At 39.8% G+C, this 27,368-nt stretch overlaps 1 protein-coding gene across 1 annotated transcript in view; it reads right to left on the bottom strand.

Annotated features, from left to right (window-relative positions):
• Window positions 1–27,368, bottom strand: part of MATCAP1 (microtubule associated tyrosine carboxypeptidase 1) — a 57,992-nt gene that overhangs the window by 18,707 nt on the left and 11,917 nt on the right. The gene's annotated exons all lie outside the window — the stretch shown is intronic.

A 27,368-nucleotide genomic window follows, 5' to 3' on the forward strand; every position in this document is an offset into this window, starting at 1 on the left:
TTCCTCCCTGCTTACCCTGCAGCATGTGTAAATCATAGGTGTCCATAAAAACATGGCTGAGGTGGCAACCCTACCCAGGAGTGAAACAGTTAATTAGAACAATTAGCAAACACTACACAATGAATACTTCAAGGTGTGGTTTCCTTATTAACTGTTTCACTGCTGCAGCCACTCACAAAACACTGCTCATGAGTGTGTGCAATGATTGGGTAAAATATAGTAGTATTAAATCTGGAGTATGCACAATTTTCAGAATTAAAGGGACAGTAAACCCAACATTTTTCTTTCATGATTCAGGTAGAGAATACAATTTTAAACAACATTCCAATTTACTTCTATTATCTAATTTGCTTCATTCTTTAGATATCCTTTATTAAAGAAATAGCAATGCACATGAGTGAGCCAATCACACGGTGCAGCCACCAATCAGCAGCTACTGAGCCTATCTAGATATGCTTTTCAGCAAAGAATATCAAGAGAGAAATTGCATGTTCTTTCTAAATTATGAAAGAAAAAAAATTGGGTTTAATGTCCCTTTAAATTGCAGGAAAAGGAGACAAAATAAACAGTGAAAGTACATTGCGAAGTACAATAGTGTGTTAAATGCCCTGTCTATGAATAAAAATGCCCATAGGATAGCACAGTTTTGTATTTGAAACTGGAAATGCAATGGTCTCTAACTCCAGTCCTCAACCTCAGCAGATTCACTCTGGCATGTATAGTTCAAGTAAATCAGTTTAGTTAAAGGGACATGCAATGCACTACTGGGACCTTGCTATGAGCCAATGAAAAGAGACGTGTGTGTAGCAACCAATCACCAGCTAGCTCCCAGCAATGCATTCCTGCTCCTGAGTCTGTCTAGGTATACTTTTAAACAAAGCATATCAAAAGAACAAGGTCATTTTGATAATAGAAGTCCATTGAAAAGTCTCTTAAAATTGTACGCTCTGTCTGGACCATGAAAGTTACATTTTGACTTTCATATCCCTTTAAATATAATTATAGAGACAGTCTATCTAAACATTTTTAATTTTTTAAACATTTTATAATCCCTTTATTATATATTCCGCAATTTTGCATAATCAACACTATTATATATACTTTTTACCTCTGATCACCTTGTATCTAAGTCTCTACAGACTGCTGTTTACAAACTTGCATTTTAGCCAATTAGTACCGGTTCCTGCATAAATCCACGGGAGTGAGCACAAAGTCATCTATATGGCACACGTGAACTAGCTCCGTCTAGCTGTGAAAAACAAATAAAATGCACTGAGATAAGAGGTGGCCTGCAGGGACTTAGAAACAGGCAGAGGTTTAGAAGATATTTACGGCCAGATTACGAGTTTTGCGGTATGAGGGGTGCGGTATTAACGTGCACGTTATTGTCACCGCTCACTTACCTACAGCGCTGGTATTACAGGTTTTTATAAACCCGGCGTTAAAAGGCAAGAAGCGAGCGTAGAGCAAAATTGTGCTCCATACCGCACTCCAATACCAGCGCTGCTTAAGTCAGCGGTGAGCTGGTTGTACGTGCTCATGCACAATTTCCCCATAGACATCAATGGGGAGAGCCGGCTGAGAAAAAATCTAACACCTGCAATAAAGCAGCGTAAAGTTCTGTAACGCAGCCCCATTGATTCCTATGGGGAAACTAAATTTATGTTTACACCTAACACCCTAACATGAACCCCGAGTCTAAACACCCCTAATCTTACACTTATTAACCCCTTATCTGCCACCTCCGTCATCTCCGACACCTACATTATATTTATTAACCATTAATCTGCTGCTCTGGACATTGCTGACACCTACATTATACTTATTAACCCCTAATCTCCCACCCCCAATGTCGCCGCAACCTACCTATACTTATTAACCCCTAATCTGCCACCCCCAATGTCACCACCACTATAATAAACATATTAACCCCTAAACCGCCGTACTCCCGCATCGCAAACACTAGTTAAATATTATTAACCCCTAATCTGCCGCCCCTAACATCGCCGTTACCTACCTACATTTATTAACCCCTAATCTGCCGCCCCCAACATCGCCGCTACTATATTATATTTATTAACCCTTAAATATAAATCTAACCCTAACACCCCCTAACTTTAATATAATTTAAATAAATCTAAATACAAATTACTATCATTACCTAAATAATTCCTATTTAAAACTAAATACTTACCTGTAAAATAAACCCTAAGCTAGCTAAAAATATAACTAATAGTTACATTGTAGCTAGCTTAGGGTTTATTTTTATTTTACAGGCAAGTTTGTATTTATTTTAACTAGGTAGAATAGTTACTAAATAGTTATTAACTATTTAATAACTACCTAGCTAAAAAATACAAATTTACCTGTAAAATAAAACCTAACCTAAGTTACACTAACACCTAACACTACAATTAAATAAATTACCTAAATTAAATACAATTAACTTAATTAAATAAAATTAGCTAAATTACAAAAAAAACAAACACTAAATTACAGAAAATAAAAAACAAATTACAAGATCTTTAAACTAATTACACCTAATCTAATAGCCCTATCAAAATAACCCCCCCCCCCAAAATAAAAAAAACCCTAGCCTAAACTAAAACTACCAATAGCCCTTAAAAGGGCCTTTTGCGGGGCATTGCCCCAAATAAATCAGCTCTTTTACCTGTAAGAAAAAAATACAAACAACCCCCCCAACAGTAAAACCCACCACCCACACAACCAACCCCCCAAATAAAACCCAAACTAAAAAAAACTAAGCTCCCCATTGCCCTGAAAATGACATTTGGATGGGCATTGCCCTTAAAAGGGCATTTAGCTCTATTGCGGCCCAAAGCCCTAACCTAAAAATAAAACCCACCCAATACACCCTTAAAAAATCCTAACACTAACCCCCGAAGATCAACTTACCAGGAGAAGTCTTCATTCAAGCGGCAAGATGTTCTCAACGAAGCCGGCAGAAGTGGTTCTCCAGACGGGCAAAAGTCTTCACCCAGACTGCATCTTCTATCTTCATCCTTCCGACGCTGAGCGGTTCCATCTTCAAGACATCTGGCGCGGAGCATCCTCTTCAATCGACATCTTCTTGCTGAATGAAGGTTCCTTTAAATGACGTCATCCAAGATGGCGTCCCTTAGATTCCGATTGGCTGATAGAATTCTATCAGCCAATCGGAATTAAGGTTGAAAAAATCCTATTGGCTGATGCAATCAGCCAATAGAATTGAACTCGCATTCTATTGGCTGAACAAAAATGTTATTGAGAAAGTTGGAATTACACAGAGATATCTTGAATATCCGCACTGGGATAGATGGAAGGATAGACAGGCATGTGTAATACATAATATAAGATACATAACATAACCTAGAGCAGTCATACACTTTTACATAAAAAATAGGTTAACATGCATGCGGGCAAAGACGTGTACATTGAAAACTCACTGTTTGCATAACATGTGTAATAAAGTAACAGACTCTAAAGATCTTCGCTTTCATTCTAGGCTAAAAGGCCCTAAGTTATTCAATTTGTTTCTCTTTTTCCTTTATTACACTATAGTGAATATGTATTTATAACAACAATTATAAATGGGGTAGGGAGGAGAAATCAGCGGGCGAGAGCCGCTCAAAATGAGTTGGGGTATGGGATAATGGGGATGTGGGAGTTGCGGGCGTTAAAAATGTAAAATGCACACTGAGCGTTATGCTTATATAATTGTATGGAACTAAACTCAGTTAATCCGAGAGAGGGGGGAAGAGAAGGGGAAGGTCTCCACCTGGGGGGGAAATCAATTACCCAATCATCTAATAGAGGAAATTATGGTATATCCGTTAAATATGTGACCTAAAAATTGACAGAGATTACTTCCGTGATTCAAACATATGTTTAGTTGGAAGAAGAGTCTTACCTGTGGAACAGAATACAAAACACATGCAAACATAATAACTTTACCAACAAGGAAAATAGGAAGGAGAAGAAAAAAAAACACACCTGTGAAACAATGTCATGGGATACGTCAGGTAAAGGTTAAAGTGGTCTTCCAATGTGTGCTAAAGAGTATAGCAGTGTAAGATGATCGCTTATAGAGTGTATGTGTCCTACAGTTGAATAATAAAAACAGAGGACAAAGCGGTCAGGGGGGCGCTGGTCTCTCTGCTTGGGCATAGGTGTTTACTGGATCCTTTGCGAGTAATCCCCAGTAGAGAGAGAAGTATAGGATGTGCTCTGTAGTTGCCTAGAACTTGAAAAAAGTTTGGTTATGGGATCGATGTCTGTGATAAGGTAGGACGGGGGAGTTCGGTCCGCTACAGTCTAACGTTAGTGTTAGGAGAAGGCTGTCTACAGGGAGGTCCCAAAAAGTGTCCTGTGTAGTATTACCGAACTAAAGCAAATAAAACATGTATGCAAACAAAGGCTCATTAAAAGGAGAGCTAGAGTATTTCTTAGATACAAGTGGTGATTAACTGTTTATACTGTTGGAAACATCACAACAAAACATAACAATGACTTAACTGTAAAAACTTTATAGGTAGTCTGTTGAGTAATGTAGTGTACATTACCAAATGTCTATAACATCATCAATATTGAACCCAGATCGTGGGACCAGCGAGTAGGGATCAGGGTGTCCCAGAAGGGTGTGAATAAAAGAGAAGAGAAAAAGAATGATGAGAAGATAGAAGATGTTTACAGATTGACCCAGGGATATGTCCCAGAATGTTATTCTACCTTCTTTCGGAATCAGGGGTCATCGTTGGACGTTGAAATGTCTTTTCTCTAGGTTTGGTAGCTGAATCTCTGTGGCAGGGGGTGCCACACTGGGGCTGTGGCGGTGAGTTTCTCTGTTCTTTCAACCGTATCTTGGGGTTGGTTCGGGGGATGAAGTAGCTTCAAGGACTGTAAGAGTTTGGTCCACTGTTCTGGTGTAGAGATGGAGTAGTAGTGGTCATCAATTTGGAAAAGAAGCTTGACTGGGAACCCCCATCTGTATTTAATATTATTTTGGGGGAGGCATTGGGTCACTTGCTGAAAAGAACGCCTTTTGGACAAGGTGTGTAAGGATAAGTCCGGGAATATCTGAATGGTTTGGAAAGGATCTTTTAGGTTTTTGCTCTGGAACAAGGCTCTAAAAATCCTTTTTTTTTTTTTTTAAACGTGTAGTAGTGTAGTCTGATTATTACGTCTCTGGGTGAACCTGAGGGTGAGTTTCGTGGGCGGAGGGCCCGGTGTGCCCTATCCATAAGAGCCTCCTGCTCTTGGATGGGGCCTATAGCTCTCTGAACAGATCCATCAGATATTTAGTGAGATCCGGAGTTCCAATATCCTCTGGTATGCCTCGTATCCTGATATTATTACGGCGTGATCTGTCTTCCAGATCCGCCATTTTGGATTCTAATTCTGTAATCATTTCCATGAGGGACTGGAGTATAAACATAGGGGGTTTTAATCAGTGGAGTTTTCCACCCTCTGGCCCTTCAAGATCTTGCCCCTCACCTATCTTATGGAAGTAAAGAAACTGACGATTGTTTTAGTTTGCTTATTTGTTTTTAATGTTATGAAAGTTGTTTATTTAGAAACTAGCGATCACCTCCTCACATCCAAGATTAATACATTAGGTATCAGACAGCTGAATTTCTTACTCCCTGGGTATTGCTTTCACTCCCTGAGTAACTTAACAAAGGCTGAGAACCCTATTTGTATATCTAGCCTGATGGGTTATTTGTATTGGACTGTTATATATCTCTTACTGCACCTACCTCATGAACCAACAATAATAAGTTATTATTTTTTTTTGACTATGAACTCCTGCCAGGGCTGTAAATATTATGTACGGCTAGCTTTGCCATCTCCCCCCACTGAAGCACTATCAATACCCGGACTCCTTCTTATCCTACCTACTGTGCCTCACATATATGACTGTTCATACCGGCTGTTGTGGAGTTGGGGGGAGGTGTGGTTCAGGGACAATCTATGTGCTTATATATGTGTTATTGCTACTTTTGACTACTGTTGCCACAATGTGTAGGCCTCCCAGCACCTGTTTCTCAGCACACCTAGGGTATTGGTTTAATAATAACGTGTTTTGTGATGTTCTTGCTCTGTACCGAAATTTTACTCACCTGCTTTTTAATGCATCAGTGACCCTGATTCTCATCTTTACATGTTTCTGCTCTGCTCTTATCTTACGGGTATCTCATGGTGCTGGGACTGGGTACAACCTGATGCTAGTACAGTATTATTTTAAAGGCCCCCTAGGTAATACACCCTTTATCCTTGAGTACTTACATGTTACCCATTGTGTTCAGACCCCCATAGGGAACACTGATGACCCTTAGACTGTTAACTTGGAACGTGGGAGGAGTTAATTCCCTTATTAAAAGGAAATCCATCTTAACTCACCTTTGTAGACTTAATGCAGACATTGCTCTCCTCCAGGAGACTCACCTAAATGATGGGGAACATGAGAAATTACGCAGTGATTGGGTGGGACAAGTTGCTTACTTATCCTACCAAAGCAATAGTAGATGATTGGCCATTTTATTTGGTAAAAGACTCCAAGTAGAGATCCTGAGTACAGTTACAGACCCCGACGGTAGGTTCTTGGTGGTACAGATCTCTATCAATAAGGTTCATTACACACTGTGCAACATATATGCCCCTAATATCCATTCTTTACCTTATTGGGAAACCTTGGTTCAGGCCCTGTCTCCTTTTATAGGCACTAAGTTTATCCTGGGAGGAGACTTCAACCTTACCCCGCACCCAGCCCTGGACAGATCTTGGCCGTCTGAGGACCTGACTAACAAAAGAATCCTTCGCTACAAAGGAAGGTTCGAGCTAAAAGTTTTTGGCCTTCTCTGTGATACCCTGGCCGTGTGTGACATTTGGCGTAAACGACACCCAGATGATAGGGACTTTACATGTCTCTTTAAATCTAATGCATCCCTCTACAGACTGGATCTTTTTCTTATCTCAGACTCGCTGGTCTCCCAGGTTTCTTCTGACAAAATCCATAACAGTCATCTCGGATCATGCGCCCGTGGAACTTGTTGTGGGCACTTTCCCTGTCAGACCAAACAGAAATGTCTTACGTTTCCCCTCCTACCTTCTTACTTCTGAGCCGTTTCAGAAACACCTTGTCCATTCTTGGACTGACTTTTGCACGGATAACCTCCTACACTCTTCTAATCTGCAGTTGTTCTGGGAGATTGCTAAAACAGTCCTTTCGGGACACATAATCTCCTACGTAATCTTCAGTAAAGATATAATAGGTTACAAGATAGCTTAAGACAGGCTTATTTTAAGTACTGTACCTTAAAATCCCGCCCTGCATATGAGGCTTACGTTGCTGCAAAAACAGAAATAGACACTTTTACCCAACAACAAGCAGCTACTGGCCTTTTGAGATCAGCTGGTAAATTCTACCGCTATGGGGGTAAATCAGGCAAATTATTGGCCACACTGGTGAAGGCACGGACAGCAAAGAGAGATATATGCTTTAAAATATAAGGGAAGGGTACTACGGACGCCTGCAGAGGTAGCTGACTGCATGGCAGACTATTTTTCGACCCTATATAGGAAGCAACCACCAAAGGCGCATGACTCCATAATTTCTGGCAATCGCTTACCCTCCCCCATCTTACTCGGAGCCAAATTGATACCTTGAATGCCCCAATATCCTTAGAGGAAATCCAATGCACTATTAAGTCTCTGTCCCTGGGGAAGGTGGCGGGCCCTGATGGCCTCCCTGTGGAATTTTACAGGTTACTACTGCCCCAAGTGTCACCAACCCTACTTCATTTATTCAATGACATGTTTATCCGTGAGGGGCGACCTTTGGACTCTTTCACAACTGCCCACATTACCTTAATCCCAAAACCAGGGAAGGACCAGGCTCTCCCTGAATCATATCACCCCATATCGTTATTAAACAAAGATTACAGGCTCCTTATGAAAATACTGACCAACCGTCTGAAGGGAATTCTCCCTAATCTGGTGCACCCTGACCAGTCGGGATTTGTGCAAGGGAGGTCATCTGTAGTTAATCTGAGAAAGGTTCTTCATGCCCTCAATCATTATTGGATTAGACCCACTTTGGACCATCAGAATGGGGCTCAGGAGGCCTTCCTGCTGTCTTTGGACGCAGTGAAGGCCTTCGATAGAGTCGAATGGACCCACCTTTTTCATACCCTCCAACAATTTCATTTTGAGGGCCCCTTCCTCGATTTTACTTGTAAAATATACCATACTCCCACTGCAAGCATCTTGGTCAATGGTCTCCATTCCCCAAATTTTCCCCTGGAGAGAGGCACTCGCCAGGGCTGCCCACTCTCCCCCTTATTATTTGATTTTGCCCTAGAACCACTCGCCCTAAAGCTGAAGCAAATTTTCCCTGGAATGCTCGTGGGAGATGCCAGCATACATATGGCCCTATATGCCGACGATATGCTACTCTTTGTCATCAATTCCTCCTTATATATCCCGAAAATCATTGATACCCTGGGGGTCTTTGGAGACTTTTCAGGGTACAAAATAAATATGGTTAAATCTGAAATACTCTGGCTCACTGATCACGATCCAGACCGAGTGTACTACACCTTTGTTATGCAGCCTCATACTCTCACCTACTTGGGTATCACCATACATAGAAACCCTTATAAAACTATATGAACTCAATATCACAAAACAGTGTACGCAATTACCCTTACAATTACAAGCCTGGGCTAAACTCCAGCTGGGGTTAACAGGAAGGATTAATCTTCTTAAAATGTCAATACTACCTAAGCTTATCTACCCACTTCTGATGCTGCCCTTCCTGCTTACCAAGGACCTAGCAAACCTTAATAGAGCAATCCAACTCTTTATCTGGAATGGCAGGAAATCCCGTATAGCAGCGACGACCTTGCAGCAACCATACCTTAGAGGGGGCCTGGCGCTCCCTAATTTTAAGTTCTACAACTGGACAGCTCTAATCAGGTTAGTGATAGACTGGCAACTTAACACAAACCACTTTCATGATCCAGTTTTGGAGGCGGCTGTTGTTTCTCCACATTCTTTGGCATACCTGCCATATGTGCCACTTATTGACCTACCCCCGAGTCTTAAAAACCAACTTCATGTATAGGGATGCACTGCGAGCTTGCATTTACATTTCTGGGAAACAGATCACCCACACCTAGATACAATCCACTAATGGGAAATAAGAACTTCCCGGCGGGTGATGAAACAGCTCCCTTTCGGGACTGGAAGTCACGGGGACTCATATTGGTGGGCGCCTTTTGGACCCTCTGTCACACACAGTCAGGACTTATCAGGACCTTAAAAATCAATATCACCTACCAAATTCACACTTATCTCCAGGCCCGGCATTATATAAACACATTAATGACCCAACAGACAGACTTCTGGCAGCTCTCTCCCTTTTCTCATATTGATGTCGCTTACCCCATGGGTAACTTTTCTATGTCCCCCATACATCGCCATTTAATAGCGCAGGCCTCACAGAGTACTGTAGGACAAGTCTTGACCAGGTTACAGAAAGAGGATCTGGGAGAGGTATCGTCTAATGACATACTAACTAGTTTAGACAGAACAAAAACGGCTAGTCTAGCAGTCCAGATTAGGGAAATGCAGACCAGAATGCTTAATAAAGATTATAGCACAGAACATGGGTCATACACACAATCTGAACGACAATACCATCACAGCCGAAAAAATAGAGTCTTAAACCCACCAACCGTGGTAAATAAGTACCGACCTTCACATGAAGTTTCTACTTCCTGCACTTAGTTCCTTAGGGATCCACACTTCAGCGGGTACACAACTCACAAGACACCAGGGACTTACTCGCCAGGGGTAACAAACTGAAAAAGCACATACGCTCATCTCACCCCCACTCTGCTTGCCGCGGTTCTATCCGGGTCCTTCGGAACACAGGCTTGGTTTCGTCGGCTGACTCCTCCTACTCCACTTGGCAAATAGTATCACTGTAGCCGCCACCGTCAGGATAGGGTTCAAAAAGTAGTAATGGATACCTCACTCCATAGAAAAATATAAAAGATGATGAAGGATGAACCAAAGAAATCCATAAAAAAAAATACAACTTTATTTATTCCTTGTTAAGCCGTTAAAAACAACAACAGCAAACCACCTCGTAGCGAAAAATAGGCTCAAAAAACGATCACGGCTTAACAAGGAATAAATAAAGTTGTATTTTTTTATGGATTTCTTTGGTTCATCCTTCATCATCTTTTATATAATAAAGATTATATCACACCAGCATGCCGATCTCATTGGAATCAGGGTTTGCCAAACCAATGTATTAAATGTTCATTACTGAAGCCCACACTTAAACACTACTTCTACTGCCCATATGTAAACCAATTTTGGAAATGCATACAATACTGGGTAAAACTTACATTTCAGGTGGATATTTGCTTTGACCCTAAACTCGTATTTTTACTTGCATTTGAAAAACAAAACAAATCACTATGTTTTATGCTTACACTCAGCACTTTAATAGCGAGGCAATGTATCTTAGTGCAGTGGATTTAAAAAAAAAACACCCACCCTGACCCAGTTCAAACACAGAATGTTTAGACAGTTATTTATTGAACAATTTGACACTACCCTGGACACTAAGTGTAGACTGAGCCACTTTCTTAATAAATGGCAGACTTTTATATTGAGCCTTCCCCTGGGTCAACAGCAGCAGGTACTAAAGCCCTTTCAACACCACAAGATCTTTGTGGAGGCACAGCTCAGGGGGAAATGGAATATTGTATTTTAAAGCTATGGTCATATGCAGCAGATTGCTAGGTTATTGTTAGTATACTTATTCATTGGTTTAGTGTGTTTAACATTCATAAATAAAAAATTGTATAGAATGATGCGTGGAAAGGAAATCAGAAGCACTTTGTGCAGGGAAATGTCCCCTATTCTTCTGTTCATAAATGGTCACAATTAAACAATAACCCCTTAACTGCTGGGCCATTTCCACCCCAGTGCTCAGCTGTTAGAAGTTTTTAGATTCTACTCACATTTATCCCCACTGTAGATAATTTTTTTTACTGAGAAACCCACATATATTATGTATTGTTTTTTGGGGGGTTTTCAGCAGACCACGCAGATTCAAACTATACCCTTATTTTATGTATATATCATGACACGTGAGAACTTCACAGCAAAAATTTGTTAAAATAATGTATATTTTTATTAAAAGTTTAAACAATGTCCTATAAGACAAAATGAAAAGAGGCACCTTATGGTGTAGTATCTCAATGAACAATGCAATAATGTGAGAAACAACAGGGTACTTACAAAGGACGGTGCACATCCAGTGCAATAGTGCGCAGACCGAGGCTTTAGAGCTGCTCAGCTGACTCAGACGCTCCGACAAGACTGCCAGGCCGTGAGGGACTCGTCTAATAACGTCACGTCATTTCACCTGTGCTCTAGTTCAAATATCATGACAATCTCACCTTTTAGGTGTCCCTGAAGTCTGGAGTTGAGAAACACTGCTCTAGACCTATCGTAGGTGCTACTCTTCAATTGGCTGGGTTCATTGTTCTGCACCGGAAGACGTGATGTTATCAGAGACGAGTCCCTCACGGCCTGGCAGTCTTGTCGGAGCCTTTGAGTCAGCCGAGCGGGTATAGTTTAAATCTGCGGGGTCTGCTTAAAAAAAAAAAAAAAATAAATACAGCCTATCGATACATACCGTCCTGTCACTATTTGGATTGATTGAGGACTTTTTACACTGCTGATCTTTCACATTTATTTTTTTATTTGACCCTCATATGTGCTTCATTTTGTTTATACGAGTATTTGTTTATATGTATTATTATTTTTATTCACTTTAGTGGCCTTTTGGTCAATTGCACCTGGTCACTTTGAGGGTCATTGCTGGCGCACCTCTTACGCAATATCCGTTTTATTTATTTTGGTTTATATGTTATTAAAAGTTTAATTAATAAAGGTTGCAAACAAGTGTGTTCTAAAACTGATTGATATGTTTAAAAATATAGATAATCCCTTTATTTACCATTCCCCAGTTTTGTATAACCAACACTGTTATAGAAATAAACTTCTTACCTCTGTAATTACCTTGTATCTACGCTTCTGCTGACTGCCTCCTTATCTGAGATTTTTTGACAGACATGCATTTCCAGCAATTAGTGCTGACATCTAAATAACTTCTTGTGCATGAGCACAGTGTTATCTATATGAAACACATGAACTAATGCCCTCTAGTGGTGAAAACTGTCAAATGCAAGGACTTACAAATTAGCATATGAGCCTACCTAGGTTTAGCTTTATACTAAGAATAACAAGAGAACAAAGCAAATTTGAAGATAAAAGTAAATTAGAGATTTGTTTAAAATTGCAGGCCCTATCTGAATCATGAAAGTTTAATTTGGACTTTACTATCCCTTTAAGAATATATAAATATTTCCTCTGGATCACTGGATTTCTGGAATGAAAGCATTCTCCATATAATACTGTTATATTTATCATTCATACACACAAGATGTTTTATATGCCAATTATACTACCTGGAAGCCATAATAATAAAAAAAACTTCTAGTGTACCACTACCATAATACTGTCCTGATTCTGTACATCACTGAATAGACATTTAACTAAATATATGTGTATACATGTGCATTTATATGTTTATAGGTGTAAATATGTACGTGCGCACATACATACATATATACATACATGTTTATACACACATTTTATATATATATATATATATATATATATATATATATATATATATATATATATATATATATATATATATATATATATATATATAGTCAATTCCAAGATAAGGTGCACTCCATCAATCACAATCCAACTGCCGTGGTGCTGCATGTACAATACATATAATTTCCAATATTCACTCCATGCGAGTAAAATAATGCTGCACTCACCGGTCTTGTAGAAAAAGTTTCTTTATTAAGTTCAAATGACAATATGCATCACACAAATACCCCCAGACGTTTCGGTGCGCCTCTGGCACCTTTCTCAATGGGTCTGCTTCCAATCCTCAAAACAAACGATCTAACTACCCGCCACCCTTATCCCTCTACTTAAACCCCTAAGCGTGCTCATCATTTCCGGTGTTGCCAGGCCAATGCGGTTACGTTACGTAATTACCGCCGTCACAAGTGGGAGAGGAGAACTGCCGCATGGCTAATTTACATATCTCCACCTCCTGTGTTGAACACATCTCAGCGGCGTAAACTCAGTGAAACTTAGCACCGCAAAGAAGGGCTGGCAATCATTAATGTTAGCAGTGTTAACACCAACCTAAGTGGGAAAATTAAAATATTAAAACAGGCAAAACTTGGCACTAACTACACTATGTTACTGGAGCATATATCCAATCCATATTAACGTTTTTGTTGGTATTATCATCTCATATTTTATGTTAATGTTGTATTCATTAACCAATGGGGTAAATACAGCCCTAACTACATTTAATGAATATGATCAGAAAAGAGCTTTTGTAAATTCAATGGAAACTATCAAACTATTTATCCATTAATCAGATACAAAACTGGTAAATAGTAATAGACCAAAAGGTTAAAACCCCTCTTCATGTCTCTCAAAATCTGGTAGATAGAGCTAATTCACAACACACTCACACCAGAGTACTTAATCCCATAAAAATAGTGGGACCCTCTAAGAGGAGAAAGAAATGTCCATATGATGGAAAAATAAAAGTATATATCCAGAAGAAGACCTAGACAGTCCAATCATAGCCTAATCCAATTAGATAAACACATTATAATCCAATAGGGCATTCAGTCCTCTAGGTGTAACCGTATCCAGGCGGTATATCCAGGATGCTTCAACTTGTAATAACCTGGTATGTCTATCTCCACCCCTCTTCATAGCTGGTACATGGTCAATGACCATTGTTCTTAAGCTTGCAGCAGTGTGTCCTGCCTGCATAAAATGTCTAGCGACAGGTTGATCTGATTCCTTCTTTTCAATTGCTGTTCTTATTGCATGGCGATGATTGGCCATCCTCTCTCGAAACGTAGTAGAGGTTTTACCGACATACACCAAAGAACATGGGCATGTCAGGATATATATCACAAAGCTGCTGGTGCAGGTCAATCTGTGATAGATCTTATATTTCCTCCCCGTGCGTGGGTGATGAAAGATAGAACCAGTGAGCATGCTGTTGCATGTAGTATAATCCCCACATTTGAAACAACCAGGTTTTCTAGTGGTGTCCATCCAAGTGCCTTTTTGGTAGCAATGTGACGGGTCATTATGGACCAGAATGTCCTTCAAGGTTGAAGATTTCTTATACACCAACCTTGGTGGTTTTGTTGTAGTGAAAGGGAGAGACTTGTCCGTCTTCACTATCTCCCAATTATCTCGTACAGATTTCTCCAGTACTTGATGTAGGGGGGTAAATGTGGTAACCAGATTAATTTCCTTGTCATTTGTCTTCTCCAGTCTTGTCTTATGGAGGAGTGCACCTTGATCCAGTTGAGCCAATCTTAGTGAAGAGTTCTCTATATCTTTCGGTCTATATCCTCTCTCTTTCAACTTTTCCTTCATGGCTTCTTCTTGAGGGACTCTGGTCTTAGTGATCAAGAACATACCCACGATAGGGAGGTCTAACCCAGAGTTTTGCAAGAAATGGTGCTCCATTTTAAACAAATGCTCGTACGACCTAATCCTGCTAGTTGTGGAAGAATCAAACAGATTGTATAATTTGATTAAAATAGAGATCAGCGATCTCAAGCAACAAAGCTACCAGGTATTGATTAATGACACTAGCGAGAATTGGGTTAAGAAATTAGAGACACAAATAAACAAATATCGGAATGATTTATTATCTTTTAAAAACAATAAACTAACGGTGGTTGAAACTGACTATCGTGAGAAAAAAAAATCTATAGATGGCTGTATGGTAGGGATGAATCAAATCCCCAATTTAGACGTAGGAGACAGATAAAATCTAAACGTAATCTTGACACAGTTGATAGTAGTGGGGCTGAGTCCTCAGAAGGAGAGATGGCTATACCGAGTGGTACAAACAGTATGGAACTCCCTTTAGGGGGAATCACTACGAGGTCAGCCAACAAACCCCCTTTACCAAAAAGAAACGAGGCAGGAGAACTGTCAGAAGGGGAGGGTTCAAGGAAAAAGTCCCAGAAAAAGAAATAGATATAGTGTACAATCTAAGTGATCGCCCTTTAAGTGACAGTGAAAGGAGTTTGCTGAACAAGGGTCTGTCCTTTGCCCCTACGCCCAAGATTGATAAATTTCAATTAAACATTGATATGTATAAATTGCAAAGGCAATTAAGAATTAGGGATTTCTTCAAGGACAGAGAACAGACCACTGTCAGCAAATTTAAAGCACCAAGTAAATTTGATCCAGCTAACCATAATCCCTCCATAAAAAGTTTCACAAGAATGGTGACTAATGCTATTGAACAATCAGAACTTAAGGGCTACACATCAAATCTCACTAAAGAGGAAAAAATAGCCCTTAATAATCTTAAGTCTGACAATAGCATCATCATACATGCGGCGGACAAGGGTGGGTCAATAGTAATCCAAAATTATTCAGATTATCGCCGAGAGGCGTATAGACAGCTACTAGATGCCAATACCTATCTCAAATTGAGGGGTAATCCCACAACTGCCTTTAAAAAATCATTGGATCATATATTAAAATGTGGATTTGAAGCAGGTATAATAACCGAAAATGAATGTGATTTCATGAATATTCCTTTTCCAATAGTTCCGGTACTATACCTGCTTCCTAAAATTCATAAAACTCTGTCTAATCCACCTGGCAGACCCATTGTGTCTGCCAGGGAGTCGTTGTGTTCCAAAGTGGCAGAATTTATTGATCACCACCTACAGCCAGTAGTGAAAGAATCTTTTTCTTTCATACTAGATTCACCATCATTAATCAAAAAACTTATTGATATAGACTGGTTAGAGGATGGTGATCTTCTGGTGACAATGGATGTTGACAGCCTGTACACCGTTATCCCCCATGTCGGGGGTGTACAGGCTGTCAAAACCATGTTAAGTCTTTCGTTGGCATATGCGGGACCACCCATAGAGTTCTTGCTAGAATTATTATCCTTTTGCCTTGAGAAAAATTTCTTTAGATTTGAGAAGGAGTATTTTCTGCAAATAGCGGGTACTGCTATGGGTTCCAGTATGGCGCCCGCATATGCCAACTTGTACATGCTTTGGTATGAGACTTATTATGAAAACTACGTCGATCCCTGAGATTAAGCTGTATGGCCGCTACATTGATGATGTGCTCCTGGTATGGAGGGGCACGGCAGAATCCTTACAGGAGTGGGTAAGGAAACAATCAGTTGGAATCTCCAATCTGATTTAAGTATGAGGTGAATAGTGAGACCATTTCTTTCCTGGATTTGAACATTTCTAAGTATAGGGTAGATGGGCTTACTAGATTTAGCACATCACTATATAAAAAACCCACTGATAGAAATTCGCTTCTATTATCCACAAGTTTCCATCCAACACATCAAAAGAAAGGCGTGATTAAATCTCAACTCATGCGAGTTGCCCGAAACAACACACTCACTAAGACCAGAGTCCCTCAAGAAGAAGCCATGAAGGAAAAGTTGAAAGAGAGAGGCTATAGACCAAAAGATATAGAGAACTCTTCACTAAGATTGGCTCAACTGGATCAAGGTGCACTCCTCCATAAGACAAGACTGGAGAAGACAAATGACAAGGAAATTAATCTGGTTACCACATTTACCCCCCTACATCAAGTACTGGAGAAATCTGTACGAGATAATTGGGAGATAGTGAAGACGGACAAGTCTCTCCCTTTCACTACAACAAAACCACCAAAGGTTGGTGTATAAGAAATCTTCAACCTTGAAGGACATTCTGGTCCATAATGACCCGTCACATTGCTACCAAAAAGGCACTTGGATGGACACCACTAGAAAACCTGGTTGTTTCAAATGTGGGGATTGTACTACATGCAACAGCATGCTCACTGGTTCTATCTTTCATCACCCACGCACGGGGAGGAAATATAAGATCTATCACAGATTGACCTGCACCAGCAGCTTTGTGATATATATCCTGACATGCCCATGTTCTTTGGTGTATGTCGGTAAAACTTCTACTACGTTTCGAGAGAGGATGGCCAATCATCGCCATGCAATAAGAACAGCAATTGAAAAGAAGGAATCAGATCAACCTGTCGCTAGACATTTTATGCAGGCAGGACACACTGCTGCAAGCTTAAGAACAATGGTCATTGACCATGTACCAGCTATGAAGAGGGGTGGAGATAGACATACCAGGTTATTACAAGTTGAAGCATCCTGGATATACCGCCTGGATACGGTTACACCTAGAGGACTGAAGGCCCTATTGGATTATAATGTGTTTATCTAATTGGATTAGGCTATGATTGGACTGTCTAGGTCTTCTTCTGGATATATACTTTTATTTTTCCATCATATGGACATTTCTTTCTCCTCTTAGAGGGTCCCACTATTTTTATGGGATTAAGTACTCTGGTGTGAGTGTGTTGTGAATTAGCTCTATCTACCAGATTTTGAGAGACATGAAGAGGGGTTTTAACCTTTTGGTCTATTACTATTTACCAGTTTTGTATCTGATTAACCCCTTAACGACCGACGACGTATGCCATACGTCCTCAAAAAAAAAGCACTTAACGACCGAGGACGTATGGCATACGTCGTCGGTTTAACAGAGCACTGGAAGCGATCGAAATCGCTTCCAGCTGCTCTAACAGTATTGCAGGCTTGCCTTGAGGTCTAGGCATCCTGCAATACTGTTCCCGAGTGCCGGGACCGGATTGATCACTCCCCCACGAGTGATCACTTCCGGTTTCGCTCCACGTGGAGCCCGGCAGTGTTTCAGAGCATCGGAAGCGATCGGACACGCTTCCGATGCTCTGCTTGTGTGCTAAGTGCCTCGGTGGGTCGAGGCACTTAGTTGGTTATTAAATAAAAGTAAAAAAAAAAAAAAAAAAAAAACGAATTAAATAAAAAAAAAGCCCTAAATAGCCCCCCCCTCCCCCTTCACTAGGCATCCAAGATGGCGATGCCCAGTGCATCATGGGGCCTCTGGGGGTGTCCCTAGCCTGCATCATCATAGGGGCAAGCTAGGGTCACCCAATCTGAGCCTCCCACCCTAAAAAAAATAATAATAATAAAATACCCCATTTGTCTGATCATGTCAATATTTGTAAATATTGACTATGATCAGTGTAGATCTCCCTCCCTCCCTCTCCTCACTTGCCATTTTGTTGGAGAGAGAGAGAGACCTGTATTTAGCAGAGAGAGAGATTTATTTCTTTTATTTGTTAAAAAATATAGAACCAAAGGCTCTTTTCAGAGCCATTAACCCCTAGCTTGCCAGTGATCACTATATATCACTGGCAGTAACATAGGTGCACTTTTTTTTTGCTGCATTTTGCTGTCTGTGCATTTTTTAGGGGTTAATTTTGTTGTTGTAATTTTTTAAAAACCCAAAGGCTCTTTTCAGAAACATTTAGTTAATTTAATTTTCAGAGCCATTAACCCCTAGCTTGCCAGTGATCACTATATATCACTGGCAGTTGCATAGCTGTACTTTTTTGCTGTCTGCGCATTTTTTTAGGGGTTAATTTTGTTGTTGTAATTTTTTAAAAACCCAAAGGCTCTTTTCAGAAACATTTAGTTAATTTAATTTAATTTTCAGAGCCATTAACCCCTAGCTTGCCAGTGATCACTATATATCACTGGCAGTAGCATAGGTACACTTTTTTTTTTGCTGCATTTTGCTGTCTGTGCATTTTTTTAGGGGTTAATTTTGTTGTTGTAATTTTTTAAAAACCCAAAGGCTCTTTTCAGAAACATTTAGTTAATTTAATTTAATTTTCAGAGCCATTAACCCCTAGCTTGCCAGTGATCGCTATAAATCACTGGCAGTTGCATAGCTGTACTTTTTTGCTGTCTGCGCATTTTTTTAGGGGTTAATTTTGTTGTTGTAATTTTTTAAAAACCCAAAGGCTCTTTTCAGAAACATTTAGTTAATTTAATTTAATTTTCAGAGCCATTAACCCCTAGCTTGCCAGTGATCGCTATAAATCACTGGCAGTAGCATAGCTGTACTTTTTTGCTAGTTAATTTAGTTAATTAATTTAGTTAATTTAATTTAATTTTCAGAGCCATTAACCCCTAGCTTGCCAGTGATCGCTATAAATCACTGGCAGTTACATAGCTGTACTTTTTTGCTGTCTGTGCATTTTTTTAGGGGTTAATTTTGTTGTTGTAATTATTTAAAAACCCAAAGGCTCTTTTCAGAAACATTTAGTTAATTTAATTTAATTTTCAGAGCCATTAACCCCTAGCTTGCCAGTGATCGCTATAAACCACTGGCAGTAGCATAGCTGTACTTTTTTGCTAGTTAATTTAGTTAATTAATTTAGTTAATTTAATTTTCAGAGCCATTAACCCCTAGCTTGCCAGTGATCGCTATAAATCACTGGCAGTAGCATAGCTGTACTTTTTTGCTAGTTAATTTAGTTAATAAATTTAGTTAATTTAATTTTTTTAGTAATTGTTTTCTGTGACAGATACAAAAATGTCACAGAAAAGATATAGTGCTGAGGAGGCGTATGCCATCCTTGCGTCAGAGTCAGATGCCTCTATTTCTGACTCAGACCCCAATTTTGACCCTGCCATGTGCTCAGATACATCACTAGATGCAGTCTCAACTGATAGTGATGTATCTGTGGCTGCTAGCCCCCCTGCCAGCCCCCCTGCTACCCCCCCTGCCAGCCCCCCTGCCAGAAGGAGGCGTGTTGCTGCCATTGCTGCTGAAGAGTGGGTAACGCCTCATCTCCAGAGGCCAGATATCCCACCCTTCACAGCAAATGCTGGCATAAATATAGATGTGGCAGGTTTTAGCCCCCAGCAGTTTCTGGAAGTGTTTCTGGGCGATGATATATTGGGGAACATTGTCGCCCAAACTAATTTATATGCCCATCAGTTCCGTGCTGCAAAGCCTGGAACATATTTGGCAAAGCAGCAATGGGCCCCCATCAATGTGCCAGAATTCAAAAAATTCTGGGCATTGACTATGCTGATGGGCATCATAAAGAAACCCTCCATTCGCTCCTACTGGAGTACTAGCCCCATCTGCTCTACCCCCATTTTCTCCCAGACTATGTCGAGGAAGAGGTATGAAATGATTCTGCATTTCATGCACTTTAGCGACAACAGCCTGTGCCCCCCTAGGGAGCATCCCCAATTTGACAGGCTGTATAAAATCCGCCCCCTGATAACCCACTTTTCTGCCAGGTTTGCAGAGGCTTATACACCTGGAAGGAATATATGCGTTGATGAATCCCTAATGAAGTATAAGGGAAGGCTGGGATTCAAGCAGTATATTCCTTCCAAACGCTCCAGATATGGGGTAAAGGTGTATAAGCTCTGTGACAGAGAGACTGGGTATACTCAGGCCTTCCGGGTGTATGAGGGAAAGGATAGCCACCTTGACCCTCCAGGTTGCCCAGAACATATGGGAACCACTGGCAAGATTGTCTGGGACCTGATATTACCCCTAATGAACAAAGGGTATCACTTGTACTTAGACAATTTTTATACAAGTGTCCTTTTGTTCAAGCTACTGTATTGCTTTGATACAGTAGCTTGCGGTACAATTAAAAAGAACCGCGCAGGTTTCCCAGGACAGCTTGTACGCACCCGGCTACGAAGGGGGGAGACCTCAGCTCTGCGCCAAGAGGAGCTGTTGGCACTGAAGTACAGAGACAAGAAGGATGTATACCTTCTTACCACCATCCACACAGAGAGGACGGTGGCGGTTTCTGTACGTGGCAGAGCTGAGATCATAAGGAAGCCAGTGTGCATCAAGTCTTATAACCGGCATATGGGTGGGGTTGATCTGGCTGATCAGCTGCTGCAGCCCTACCTACTTATGCGGAAGACAAGGGCCTGGTACAAAAAGGTTGCAATTTACCTAATGCAGATTGCAACCCACAACGCTTTTTTGTTGTTCAAAAAAGCAAACCCCAGAGTTAAAAAGACTTTTTTACAGTTTCAGCTCCAGATTATTACGGGGATTTTGTACCATGATGCACCTGCTCCCCGGGCGGTGATGGGAGAGAGCAGAGTTGGGGCTACCCATTTTATTTTTAAAATCCCCCCTACTGCCACAAAGCAGAAACCACAAAAAAAATGCAGAGTCTGTACCAAGAGGGGGAAGAGAAGGGACACCATATATTACTGTCCTGATTGCCCTGGACAGCCTGCACTCTGCATTGGGGACTGCTTCAAGCGGTACCATACAATGGTCAATTTTTAAAAAAATAAATACATTTGCTGTTACATATATATATATATATATATATTTTTTGGTTATGTTTACAGTTAGATGTTTTTTTGTTTTTTTTACTTTTACTGTGCCAGATTTTTACATTTCACTACTCTATTTTTTTCTAAAATTGGGCCTGTTTTTTTTTTTAACCAAAACCCCTGTCAAACCTATGCATGGGGGACATAGGTGTTCTCAGGGTGCCTTGCAGAAAACAACCTGAAGTATGTTTTTGTAATAACTTACAACAGTCTCTCCTAAATTATAGTCAAAAAGCAATGTGTCTGTAAAAATGAAAATTGAAAAATTACCACCATACACTTTCTCCAATTTTTTGGGCTAAAACGGTTGCTTCAAAGGCATCAAAGCACACCATATACAATACCTTGGGGTGTCAACATTTAAAAAATATACACTTTGAATGCAATAAATAAAAGTGGGGTATGCGATAGGCCCCAAACTAAAGATAGGCCTATCAGAAGAAATACTCTCATTTTTAATAACTAAAATCACAAGTCATAAAATTGTTACATAACCTTCCCAAAATCCTGGCAAACCTATGCATGGGGGGCATAGGTGTACTCAGGGTGCCTTGCAGAAAACAACCTGAAGTATTCTTTTGCAATAACTTACAACAATCTCTCCTAAATCATAGTCAAAAAGCAATGTGTCTGTAAAAATGAAAATTGAAAAATTACCACCATATACTTTCTCCAATTTTTTGGGCTAAAACGGTTGCTTCAAAGGCATCAAAGCACACCATATACAATACCTTGGGGTGTCAACATTTAAAAAATATACACTTTGAATGCAATAAATAAAAGTGGGGTATGTGATAGGCCCCAAACTAAAGATAGGCCAATCAGAAGAAATACTATCATTTTTAATAACTAAAATCATGTAACATAACCTTCCCAAAATCCTGGCAAACCTATGCATGGGGGGCATAGGTGTACTCAGGGTGCCTTGCAGAAAACAACCTGAAGTATTCTTTTGCAATAACTTACAACAGTCTCTCCTAAATCATAGTAAAAAAGCAATGTGTCTGTAACAATGAAAATTGAAAAATTACCACCATATACTTTCTCCAATTTTTTGGGCTAAAACGGTTGCATCAAAGTCATCAAACCACTCCATGTATAATACCTTGGGGGGTCAACTTTTTAAATATAATCACATTTATGGAAAACAAATAAATTGGGGTATGTTAAAAGACCCCCAAAAAAAGACGATAGGCAAAGAAAATATGTTAAATGTGAAAAAAAATCACAAACACATGTCAGACATTTGGCATTGCACCGCCCAAACAAGCCACCAAACCTATGCATAGGTGGTATCACTGAACTCAGGAGATGTTGGTGACCACATATTGGTGTCTTCTTTGGTAGTAACACATAACAGGAGCTGTGAATCCATGTCTAAAGTACAATGTATGTGAAAAATAACACAAAGAAATGAATGCCCAATAGTTTGACAAAGACTAGTGGTTGAATTAGTGTATGGAAAGTGTTAAAACACCTGCATTTGAAATACCCTAGGATGTCTACTTTTCAAAAATATATGGTTTTATGGGGGTAAATTACATTGGCCGGCTTCAGAAATGTCTTAAATAGAACATGGGTGCATGGGATGTGAAAATGGGAAGTGTAAAAAATGGAATGCGCTTCCTAAAAATAAGGCCTTCTAGCCCCCAGAGAACCCAACACACCTATACATGGGTGGTATCACTGTACTCAGGAGATGTTGTTGAACACATATTGAGGTGTTTTTTGGCAGTAAACACATAACAGGAACTGAGAATCCATGCCTAAAGTACAATGTGTGTGAAAAATAACACAAAAAAATGACTACCCAAAAGTTTGACAAAGACTGGTGGTTAAATAAGTTCATGGAAAGTGTGAAAATACCAGCATTTCAAATACCCTAGGGGGTCTACTTCTCAAAAATATATGGTTTGATGGGGGTAAATTCCATTGGCCAGCTTCAGAAATGTCCCAAATAGGACATGGGTGCATGATGACCGATGTGAAAATTCCAAGTTGAAAAACTGGAATGCGCTTCCTAAAATTAAGGCCTTTTAGCCCCCAGAGAACCCGACACACCTATACATGGGTGGTATCACTGTACTCAGGAGATGTTGTTGAACACATATTGAGGTTTTTTTTGGCAGTAACACATAACAGGAACTGAGAATCCATGCCTAAAGTACAATGTGTGTGAAAAATAACACAAAATAATGACTACCCAAAAGTTTGACAAAGACTGGTGGTTGAATTAGTGCATGGAAAGTGTTAAAATACAAGCATTTGAAATACCCTAGGGTGTCTACTTTTCAAAAATATATGGTTTGATGGGGGTAAATTCCATTGACCAGCTTCAGAAATGTCCCAAATAGGACATGGGTGCATGATGACCGATGTGAAAATTCCAAGTTGAAAAACTGGAATGCGCTTCCTAAAATTAAGGCCTTTTAGCCCCCAGAGAACCCGACACACCTATACATGGGTGGTATCACTGTACTCAGGAGATGTTGTTGAACACATATTGAGGTTTTTTTTGGCAGTAACACATAACAGGAACTGAGAATCCATGCCTAAAGTACAATGTGTGTGAAAAATAACACAAAATAATGACTACCCAAACGTTTGACAAAGACTGGTGGTTGAATTAGTGCATGGAAAGTGTTAAAATACAAGCATTTGAAATACCCTAGGGTGTCTACTTTTCAAAAATATATGGTTTGATGGGGGTAAATTCCATTGACCAGCTTCAGAAATGTCCCAAATAGGACATGGGTGCATGATGACCGATGTGAAAATTCCAAGTTGAAAAACTGGAATGCGCTTCCTAAAATTAAGGCCTTTTAGCCCCCAGAGAACCCGACACACCTATACATGGGTGGTATCACTGTACTCAGGAGATGTTGTTGAACACATATTGAGGTTTTTTTTGGCAGTAACACATAACAGGAACTGAGAATCCATGCCTAAAGTACAATGTGTGTGAAAAATAACACAAAATAATGACTACCCAAAAGTTTGACAAAGACTGGTGGTTGAATTAGTGCATGGAAAGTGTTAAAATACAAGCATTTGAAATACCCTAGGGTGTCTACTTTTCAAAAATATATGGTTTGATGGGGGTAAATTCCATTGACCAGCTTCAGAAATGTCCCAAATAGGACATGGGTGCATGATGACCGATGTGAAAATTCCAAGTTGAAAAACTGGAATGCGCTCCCTAAAAATAAGAGCTTTTAGCCCCCTGAGAACCCGACACACCTATACATGGGTGGTATCACTGTACCCAGGAGATGCTGCTGAAGACATATGAGGGTGTTATTTGGCAGTAACCCTTAATATTATCAGTAAATGTATTCTTAAATTGCTATTTTGTCAAAAAATCAAATTATTTTTTTCCCCCCCCCAAACTTTGGCATAGATTGGTGGTAAAATGGTTGCATCAAAAAAGTCAAAATACCCCAAGTTTAATACCTTAGGTTGTCTTCTTTTAAAAAATATATACATTTGAAGGGTTATTCAGGGATTCATGACAGATATTGGTGTTACAATGTAACTATCGCCAATTTTGAAAAAACATGGTTTTGAAATAGCAAAGTGCTACTTGTACTTATTGCCCTATAACTTGCAAAAAAAGCAAAGAACATGTAAACATTGGGTATTTATAAACTCAGGACAAAATTTAGAAACTGTTTAGCATTGGTATTTTATGGTGGTTGTAGATGTGTAAGAGATTTTGGGGCTCAAAGTTAGAAAAAGTGCATTTTTTTTCATTTTTTCCTCATATTTTATATTTTTTTTTATAGTAAATTATAAGATATGATGAAAATAATCATATCTTTAGAAAGTCCATTTAGAGGCGAGAAAAACAGTATATGTGTGGGTACAGTAAATGAGTAAGAGGAAAATTACAGTTAAACACAAACATCGCAGAAATGCAAAAATAGCCTTGGTCCCAGATGGTCAACAAATTGAAAAGTGGTCTGGTCACTAAGGGGTTAATGGATAAATAGTTTGATAGTTTCCATTGAATTTACAAAAGCTCTTTTCTGATCATATTCATTAAATGTAGTTAGGGCTGTATTTACCCCATTGGTTAATGAATACAACATTAACATAAAATATGAGATGATAATACCAACAAAAACGTTAATATGGATTGGATATATGCTCCAGTAACATAGTGTAGTTAGTGCCAAGTTTTGCCTGTTTTAATATTTTATTTTTCCCACTTAGGTTGGTGTTAACACTGCTAACATTAATGATTGCCAGCCCTTCTTTGCGGTGCTAAGTTTCACTGAGTTTACGCCGCTGAGATGTGTTCAACACAGGAGGTGGAGATATGTAAATTAGCCATGCGGCAGTTCTCCTCTCCCACTTGTCACGGCGGTAGTTACGTAACGTAACCGCATTGGCCTGGCAACACCGGAAATGATGAGCACGCTTAGGGGTTTAAGTAGAGGGATAAGGGTGGCGGGTAGTTAGATCGTTTGTTTTGAGGATTGGAAGCAGACCCACTGAGAAAGGTGCCAGAGGCGCACCGAAACATCTGGGGGTATTTGTGTGATGCATATTGTCATTTGAACATAAAGAAACTTTTTCTACAAGACCGGTGAGTGCAGCATTATTTTACTCGCATGGAGTGAATATTGGAAATTATATATATATATATATATATATATATATATATATATATATATATATATATATATATATATATATATATATATATATATATATATACATACACACACAAACACACTATATATATCGGTGTGTGTGTATATATATATATATATATATATATAAATAAATCAGCAAAGTAAGGGGAGTCACTCACAGGGTCTTGTAGTTAAGAACAAAGTCTTTATTGACGTTTCGGGGTTGCCCCCGTTTTCAAAATAGGCATACAAAAAACAGACAAGTACTTACCCCCTACACTTACACCCGTCAGCTGATCACGGCCGTGACCGGAGTCACGTGACAACGTTGCTGTGGCAACCGGATGCAAACCGCAAACAGCTGGTGTAATAAAAACAGAAACACAGCTGCTACGTAGCAGACAAGCGAGGAGGGTTGTAAAACCCATACCCAATACAGGCATAACCCAACATATAAAGAAAAACAAGCACTAAGGGACCTACAGAATAACAACAACATCGTTCTGAGAGAAGCGGATAAAGGTGGGGCTGTCGTCATACAGGACTACAACGACTACAAAAAAGAAGTAATGAGACAACTGGACGATACAGACACCTACAACTCTCTCAGGGGAGATCCGACGAAGAAAGTCAAAAACCTGGTGGATGAGCTAATCCAGCAACTACATGACCAGAATTTCATTGATAAGGAAACAAAGGAATATATGACAACAGCTTTCCCAAGGATACCGGTACTCTATATGCTGCCTAAAGTGCATAAAAGCCTTACGGATCCTCCAGGAAGACCAATTGTCTCCGCCATTGGATCCCTGCTACAACCTATTTCCACATATGTGGACAGCATACTACAAACAATAGTCAGAAATGTACCTTCCTTTCTATTGGATTCAGCAGCCATGATTCGATTACTATTGGAGTTACCCCCATTGACAGATGAAACATTACTGGTCACATTGGATGTGACCAGTCTTTATACCGTCATACCACATCAGGAGGGTATAGCAGCTACCAGAAGACAACTGGCCAGATATCCCTACATTGGTCCTCCAGCAGAAGCAGTATGTGAAATGTTAAGAGTATGCTTGGAACTTAACTATTTTCGCTATGAACGTACATTCTATCTACAAACAGCAGGCACGGCTATGGGGTCAAATATGGCCCCATCATATGCCAACTTATTCATGGCCGAATTGGAAAATGGAGGGACTGATCTATTTCATGACACCAGAATCCAACTATTCAAACGGTACATAGATGATCTGTTTTTAATATGGCAAGGCACAGAAGAAGGT

The sequence above is a fragment of the Bombina bombina genome, chromosome 1 (assembly GCF_027579735.1).
Source record: "Bombina bombina isolate aBomBom1 chromosome 1, aBomBom1.pri, whole genome shotgun sequence".
Classification (NCBI taxonomy): Eukaryota; Metazoa; Chordata; class Amphibia; order Anura; family Bombinatoridae; genus Bombina; species Bombina bombina.